Source organism: Rhipicephalus microplus, chromosome 5, assembly GCF_043290135.1.
Source record: "Rhipicephalus microplus isolate Deutch F79 chromosome 5, USDA_Rmic, whole genome shotgun sequence".
Taxonomy (NCBI): Eukaryota; Metazoa; Arthropoda; class Arachnida; order Ixodida; family Ixodidae; genus Rhipicephalus; species Rhipicephalus microplus.
Window position 1 is genome coordinate 179,513,325 of NC_134704.1, and position 9,097 is coordinate 179,522,421.

A 9,097-nucleotide genomic window follows, 5' to 3' on the forward strand; every position below is an offset into this window, starting at 1 on the left:
CAGGCGTGTGACCGCGGAAGGATTCTATTTCTTTTTCTATGTTTCTCGTGGCCATTAGCCGTCTCCAATTGGTTGCAGTGACCCTTTGACCTATTGTAGTCGGCTAATGGCATGCTTCTACCAATCGCAGATGGCTAATGGAGGCGAAAAACATACGAAAAGAATGAAATCTTTCCCCATTGCTTCCCGGAAGAGCGTGACTGATTGGATGCTGTATTTTGGCTAAGGCATACATAGCTTTCGCTATAAGTTCGCCTACTCACGTCATATTGGAGTTATTGAACCCCACTATCCGACTAACTTGCTGAATTTCGTGCCGACCGGTTGTGCCCTCGCGATCTCCGACGACAGTGCAGCTCTGGCCGACTTGGTTGGTCCTACGCCACCTCCTGACGCCGGTCCCTGACGACGACGACAGCGTAGCTTAAATTTGGTCGACTGGATTAGCCCTATGCCATCTCCTGTCGCCGACAAGAGCTCTCGCCAGTGATTCCCCGTCCTCGTACTCCTGCAACCGTGTCATCTTTCCTGTCTTCTCCTTACTTCCGTCGTTCGCTGTCTCTGCGCCTCGCTCTCTCCTTCCTCTCTCTCTATCTCTCTACCTTTTAATCCTATCCTTTGAATCCCTTCTCTACTCCCACCCCTCGTGAGCTACTGTTGAGATGTCCTCCCCCTGAGAGACAGTTACGGGGCCCACTCTTCTCCTTTTTTCATTTAAAATCACCCCCCCCCCCCAAAAAAAAAGAAAACTCAACGCTCGTTGTGTCTTTCGTTCCGCCAGCCACGATTAATTATTGGGTTAGCATAGCTAGAGAACGCGAAGTTAAAGCCAGGCGAAGCCACAAGGCGTTGCAGTGCGTCGCAGAGCTACTCGCGTCTTCGCCCTTTGGGGCTTCTTCGCCCTACTTCCGAGCTGTGCGGACGTGTTTTCGCGCGCTCCGCCTGTTCGGCAGATTCAAGTTCGTGTAGGGTTGTGCAAGGTCGGTTGGCGCAGGCCACTGCGCAATGAGAGATAAATTTCCCTTCATTTCTTTGTGTTTGTGAGCACCACCGTTATTTTTTCTCTCCTAATCAATAACTAGCGTTGCGAGTACTGTAGATGTGGGACACGGGCAACGTTGCAGTGACCTTAACCACGTGAACGGGGTAGGCGGCTGTTTTGAAGAAGCTCGGGGTGCCCGGTTAGTTGTTAAACAGCTAGAGCCGAATACGAAAGGGACCTAGCGAGAGGCTATAGCGAAGTTGAGCACGTATGTGTGCGGTGTAGGCGGCAGCTTCAAGCAGTTGTTGAGGTAGGAGAGTTAGCGGAAGCGACTGGATAGCGTGATTAGGGTTGAACGTAGGGCTGTCGGGCGCTCGGTCCGATGTTCGGGCGGGCGATGGCTAAGGAGGCTAGGAAAACCACGGGCGAGAGTGAGCTGGTGCTGTGCGAAGAATGCAAGCGCTGGTGCTACTTGGACAAAACAGCATTGACGAATTCGGCCGACGCACAGAGGCGAGCTTTGTGTGCAGGCTGTGCGAGGCACTGAATCGAGGGGCTTCAGGGAAGCTTAGGGTGGAACGGGAGCAGAGGATAGAGCTCCAAAAACAGCTCGGAGTTTCGCGTGAGTGGGAGGAGGCTACCGCCAGCCTATTAGAGCAAATGAAGGGCGACCTTCGAAAAGAACGGGAAGGGTGGACCGAGCTCGAGCAGCGGGTAAAGGAGCTGTAGTGCTTTGCCCCGGCCCCGAGCGGTGTGAGACGGAAGACATAGGTAGCGAAGAAGGTAACAGCCGGGAAGGAATGGGTGAGAAGGGAGGTCAGGGGACCGTAGTGCCTGGCCACAGCTCGGAGGCTCCGAGAACATACAGCTCGGTGGCGCGGCAGTCTTCGAGCAGGGCAGGAACACAGGACAGACGGCAGAGAGAGAAACAAATGAAGCAAACAGGGGCGCCATCACAAACAGGAAGTCAACGAATGGAGCGTAGAAGGGTCCTGGTGGTGGTGGCCTCTAACGCGGCCAGGGTTAGGGATGGCGTCTTCAAGACAGTGAAGGAAGATGGGAGAGTGAGGGTGGAAGCCCAGTCAGGGAAGAGCATAATGGATGCACTGGCCAAAGCTCAGGGGGTTGTAGAGGACAGCATGGAGGGCGAAAATCTCGTCATTATTCATGCTGGGCTCAATGATGTGTTGAAGAGCAAGGATCAGAACTTTCAAACACACTTAGAAGATCAAATGCGTAAGCTCCGAGAAGCCTCAGGAAGTGTGCATGTGACCATATGCACAGTCCCAGATGTCTGGGGGCAGCCTCGTGGGATTGAAAGGAGGGCAGTGGAGGCCAACTGTGCGATCAAGGGTATGAGCCGGTAACTCGGATACAGCGTAATGGAGGTGAACCGGTCCTCGCCCTTTTGCACAGGATGGCATTCACTACAGTGGTGAGACGGGCATGAGGGTTGGTAATATGATGGGCCGTCAAGCACAGCTTCTTAGGGGGGCCCAGAGCTTTGAGGCCAACAGTGTAGCCGAAGACAGTTCTAAAGGGGCACAAATATTCAAGCCACATGAAGCCCATGGGAGAATAAATCGACGTAAGCACAAGGGCCGAGCTAAGTCAGACATAGACTACATTAACATGCAGGGTGGCAGGAATAGGTTAAAGAGGGAAGAGATAGAAGAGCAGTTGAGGAAGGAGGAACATATGGTATAAGGGGTTGTGGAGACACATCTTCGGGACATGGAGCAACCACCTTGCAATCCGGACTACGTATGCGAATATCGAAATAGAACAGAAGGCGGAAAAAAGGGGGGGTGGAGTTGGTGCATTCATACATAAGAGCATGGGTTGGCAAAGAGTCAAGCAGGGATGCATGGATCATTTATGGTTATTAGGGAAAGTAGCTGGGCAGATGACACTCCTTGGTTTGGTGTACTTGTGGATGGTAGCAAAGGCCAGAGAGGAAAACCAGACAATGGTGGGGTCAATATCAAAGAACATTGAGGAATTAGGAGGAGAGTGCGAGATAACTATACTGGGAGATATGAATGCGCACATAGAAGATATAGATGGGCATACTGGCTCAACAGGCAAAATGATCATAGATATGCGTGAAAGGCATGATTTGATCATTTGCAACAGTACTGAGAAGTGTGAAGGGCAAATAACATGGGAGGTAGGAAGGCTGCAGTCGACGATAGATTACACAGTGATGTCGCAAAGGATGTAAGATAAGCTCAGGGGAATGCATATAGATGAAGGTGGCTCCAGAAGTCTGGGAAGTGATCACAAACGTATCAAGCTAAGTTTTGGAACAGCAGTGAAAGTGGGAAGGAAACAAGATGAGCAACTACAGAAAAAGTTTTCATTCAGAAAGGCAAATAGAAATTGCTACTAAACAAAATGAGAAAGTAATCACTGAGGATATTAAAACAGTGTGGACATACAAAAATATAATTAGAATGTTTGAGCTAGAGCTTGCTAAGGCACGTGACAAGTCACCCCGGAAAAGAAGACAAAAGTCCAAGAGTTGGTGGGATGAGGAAGCTAAGAGAGTCATAGGAAAACGTCAGGAAGCCTCTAGGGAACACAGACATGCTAAGCACCGGGGTGAACCGACAGATGATGTCGAAAAAAATAGCACATGTTTCTAAGCTCTAGAAGGGAAGCATCCCTACTGATAAATGAAAAGATTGGAAAAAAGAGTGCTCAGTGGCTGGCAGAAGTACATAAAAAGGACAAAAAGGCAGCTGCGAAATTTTGGAACAGTCTAAACTCCCTAAGAAATGAAACAAGCCTAGAGCAGAGGTTTATAACTACAGCTCAAGGTGATAGGCTAGAAGGAGACGAAGCTATTGAATATATAAGAAGAAGGGTGACAGAAAAATTTCAACAAAGAAGTGCCTTATGCACCACAATAGATAAGTATGGATCAAGTGGCGCAACGGCTCCATTTTCACAACGAGAGTGGGAAATGGCTGAGAAGGGGGTTCCAAGTAGTACATCAACAGGCCCAGATGGCATTTCAATTAAGCTGATAAAGACATTGGGTCCGAATTCTAAACAGACTTTGAGAGAGGCAGTGAGCAGAACAATAATCGATGATAAAGGCCCCGATGGATGGAAACTTAGCAGTATGAGCATGATCTATAAAGGAAAGGGGGACAAAGCTGACACAAACAACTACCGTCCCAAAACAGTGACATCAGTGGTCTACAGGCTGGCGATGCAGATTATAAAGAAAAGACTGCTGGCATGAATAGAGGATGAGGGGGTGCTGGGGGAATTGCAGAATTCGTTTTGAAAACACAGGAGGTTGGAAGACGATCTCTTCTCACTGACGCAGTGCATCAAAAAAGAAAAATAGGAACTCAGGCCCCTGTGGCTAGCATTTTCGGATATCACGGGAGCGTATGATAGCGTGGTTTAAAAGGACTTTTGGGGATTACTGGGCACACTACGTGCAGAAGATGGAGTCACTAATCTAATAAAGAAAATCTATAAAAGTAACAAGGTAGTTATAAAGTGGGAAAAACAGGTATACAAGCCCACAGAGGTGAAACGGGGGTTCAGGCAGGAGCGTTCTCTGTCACCCTTGTTATTTATGACGTACCTACAAGGATTAGAGGCCAAATTAGAGGGAAGTGGACTTGGCCTCAACCTCTCTTTCGTGAAACAAGGAAAACTCATTGATCAGGCATTACCAGCAATAATGTATGGAGATGATATAGTGCTAATGGCCGACAACAAGGAAGATTCGCAGAGATTCATGGACATCTATGGTAATAAGGGAGATAGGTTAGATTTCAGATTCAGTAAGAAAAAAATCAGCAGTCATACTTTTTAATGATATTGAAGTTTGTGAGCTTAGGATACAGGAAGTCACGCTAGAGATAACAGATAAATACAAATATCTGGGCGTATGGATAAGCAATGGGACCGAGTACCTGAGGGAACACGAAATATACGTGACGACTAAAGGTAACAGGAATGCAGCAGTGATAAAAAATAGGGAACCATGGAATTACAATAGGTGTGATGTTGTGAGAGGAATATCGGAAGGGGTCATGGTTCCTTGTTTGACATTCGGCAATGCGGTCTTGTGCATGAGATCAGAATTTCAAGCAAGATTAGAAATTAAGCAACGCGGAATATGTTGGTTCTCTTTAGCATCTCACGGGAATACACCAAATCAGGGAGTACAAGGCGATATGGGATGGACATCATTTGAGGGCAGGGAAACTAGCAGCAAGGTAAAATCTGAGAAGCGATTGAGATAAATGGGGAGGACCGTTGGGCTAGGAAGGTTTCCAGCTTCTTGTACATGAAGAATTTCGATACAAAATGGAGGAAGCGAACCAAAAAATTGACTGGTAAATACTTAGAAAACAGCAGGTGGCCAAACCAAAAATGACTATTGGTTAAGAAGGAAGTGAAGGAAACGGAGACTGGCATGTGGAGAATCGGTATGATTAAGAAGTACGCTCTAAAGGTCTATCTAACTTTTAAGCAGAAAACTGCCAAGGAAAGGATCTATGGTAATACTCGGGGTAGTTCTCTACTGTTTGAGGCCAGGAGGGAGTATTGCGAACCAAGACACATCGGGCCAACTACGAAGAGGTAGACATGGTATGCAGTGCATGTGGAGAGGAGGAGGAAACTGCCGAACACTTGATAATGTTCTGTAAAGGGCTTCACCCTATAGTTAAGGATGATGGCGCAGAGTTTTTCAAAGCACAGGGGTTTAGGGATATGGAGGGCAAAATAGACTTTAAGCGGGTGGAATTAACTAGAAGAAGGTTATCTGATTGGTGGCTTAAGTCAAGGCATGAGTGAAAATTAAAGCCTTCACTGCAAAATGCCAGTCCTCATATTCACTATTTAAAGGGAAAAAAAGAAAAATCTAGTGGTTATTTCACTAAGTATTACGACTAGGTGGCGTTAGGCGCCACCCGATCTAAAGGGTACAGCCACATCCATCCATTTATCCTACTTTTCGTATGGATGGTTGCTATGAGCAACGCCAACGTTTCGGGTAAGGTCGCCCTCTGGGGATGTGTGAAGGCGTTGACAAAATTGCATTTCTCCTGTTGAAAACACGCCGAAAGGAACGCACGCATAGAGTTTCATAAAACTATATGGAAGCACGCTTAGAAACGACGCGTTGAAGGAACTGTATTCGTGGATGCCACAGTCGTGATGGATCATTGCAATTTACCAAGAACACGGAGAGGAGGGTGGTAGGTTTAAATTGCGTATTTTCAAGCCTTCACGTCATGTGGCTGTGGCGCAGTGGATAGCGCGCCCGGCATCTGCTGTCACAAACCATCTGCTGTCATTGGTCACAAACCATCTGCGCCCGGCATCTGCTGTCATTGGTTTGACTCCCGTTGATCAAAATCTTGTCTTCTGCGTGATAGCGCTTATTTTTGGTCTCACTTCCATGACAGAAATGCGCCACTGAAGTCTTGGTGGACCCCGGCACAAAAAACATCCGTGTTTAAAAAGTCACAGTTTCGCCGGGAGGGTGAAGCAGTTAATACAGTTGCAAGAAATTGAAATCTCACACGAAGAACAACAAGCAGCTTGATATTCGCATAGGGCCGCTGAAGTGCCAAGTAGGATGCTCGAAAAAAGTGTAGAAGCAAATGCTGAACAAGTGCGAAAAAGGCAACTCTTACAGAAGAGTTACATCTTTGTGCTTGAGCAGCGCGCTGCAAGTGTCAGCTTGATTGATTGATTGCCCTTTTCATCCTGGCGCAACCCACGATGGGACATCGGTCGTGAAACGAGCGGTGTCTGGCTATATAAAAAATTGTTCATTATTTCTGCCTATTAAACAACCGATACTCGTCGATATTTCTTTTTCTTTCAAACTGCGGTGTCTGGAGCTACCAAGCAACCCAAGAAGGTATAAACCTCCTTTGGAGTGACCCCTTGGCGTCTGCTGCCATGCGGTGGTGTCTGACGGGGACTCAGTTAGTTAACACAATTATTTCAATTACCTTTTCAATATCAATTTTGGGGTTCATGTTTATGGTATTGATATTTTACTTCGCAAAATATGGCCAGCCCAGTTTTTAAAAATCGAAATACGCTGTTCGAAGGTTGCGGGTTCGCATCCCGGCTGCGGCGGCTGCATTTTCGATGGAAGCAGAAATGTTGCAGGCCCGTGTGCTCAGATTTGGGTGCACGTTAAAGAACCCCAGGGGGTCGAAATTTTTGGAGCCCTCCACTACGGCATCTCTCATAATTGTATGGTGGTTTTGAAACGTTAAATCCCACATATCAGTAAAAAAATCGAAGATATCTCTCATAGTTTCAGGAATATATCGTCAAACTTGCGGACAGCGATGCGGAGAAACTGAAACTAAACGCACAGGGTGAGCCAGAAAGGTGGTCCCCATAATGAGTCACGCGTGAACTTGCCTATACAGAATTCAAATAAAGGCGCGTCACGCGAAAAGCATTGTGTCATCCTAGCAGAGCATGCCAACCAATGGTCCTTCGAGCGTGGTGGAATATATGATTACTAGTATTTTAATCTTCTTAAAGGTACAAGACTCGAACATTAGGGCAAAGGCCTTGATGTCCCATTCTCGCGATGGCTGGTGTCCAGTCTCCTGGCATGGTGTCAGCTTGGAGTCTCCCCCTCACGCGGGAGGATCACTGAGCCTTATGAGTGCTTGAACGCGGATGGCGTCTGTACGACGCGCAAATTGCAAGAATACGAATGCCTGTGAAACGGAGGCAGATTAGCCTCGCGCACCATCGTCTCGCGTCTAGCTACGATTACGATTACGTAAAGGGAAGTTCGCGCGTGACCCGGTTCGTTTAGTTACGGCTTCTTCTGTATCGCGAATCGGAAATCCGAAGATTGATCTCTGAAACTACGCGTGATATTTTCTATCTTCAAAACTGGTCTGGCCTTAATTTGTGACCTAAAGCAACTTCCCATATAAACAACCATCATAAAATTGATAATACAAAGGCAATAAAATAATTTTGCTCATTTGAAAGTGATCCATGCTACTAAGAACGTCTTGACGAGCACAGATGTTGTTTTTCTTGCTACAGCCATCTTTCCCCGGTCGCTGCCAACCCACGAAACAAAAAACCTCTACAAAATCTTTTGAAATGCGTGCAAGCGGTTACAGATGTCTTGGTCTCGGAGAAGACCTAAAAAAGATGTTTTCAAAAAATTGGTTCGGTGTCCGGAATATTGTGTCCTCAGACTTTCGACTCGCATTGCAGCGGCTATTTGTCATAGGGCCCCTTATGGTAAACAAGTTCATAACGTCTACTTCAAGACGTCATTTAGATGTTTTGTCCAAACGTCCATGCGCTACGGGTGCTACAAAACGTGATCGTTGCTTTCGTAACATCCATCGATGAATTTTCTTTAATAACCAGAAAATGCCGAACGACACGTACATCAAAAGGGTGATGACTGTCAGGCTGAAAGAAAAAAAATGCCGTAAAAACAAGACTTCTGTAAAAAACATTTCTCATCGCAAGGTGACAGTTCTCGTGCTTTTTTTTTCAACTGGTGACTCATGCCACCAATACTTTGACGTTTTACACATGACATTGCTTATATTGCTTGGTGAAATTCATTCCTAAGCGTCCTATCGGCAGCGCGAGTTGACCGTCGTTATTGAGCACATCGACGTTACATTTTTATTACATGCGTTAAGTTTTCGTGACATTTAAAACGCGGCTGCATTGCCGCATTTTTAACCTCGTGAGCTATGCTGTTGAAATTATCCGATAAAAACTTCAAAGTGAGCAAGAAATTTCTGTGCTCTTTTACGTTTTTTTTTAATTTTGTGTAACCCAACATGCTGATGTGAACCTTTTCCCGAAACGGCTCTTTATAATATAAGCATGGACTACAAAAAAGGGATGACCTTAATTTTGGGTCTGGCAGTCCCATGCGGCCCATTTTCCACGGGGTGGGTGTCCTCCCAAGCGTCTATGACTTCGTTTTGCCGAGCACCAGGCCGGAAGTGCTCTTGTACCTATTTAGCCAGTAGGTACCTGGCGGCAGCAATACTCTGCCTCCCACAGCGGCGAATGCTCAACAAGCTCGTGGTGAATTGAAGTACAGCAGGGGCCTTC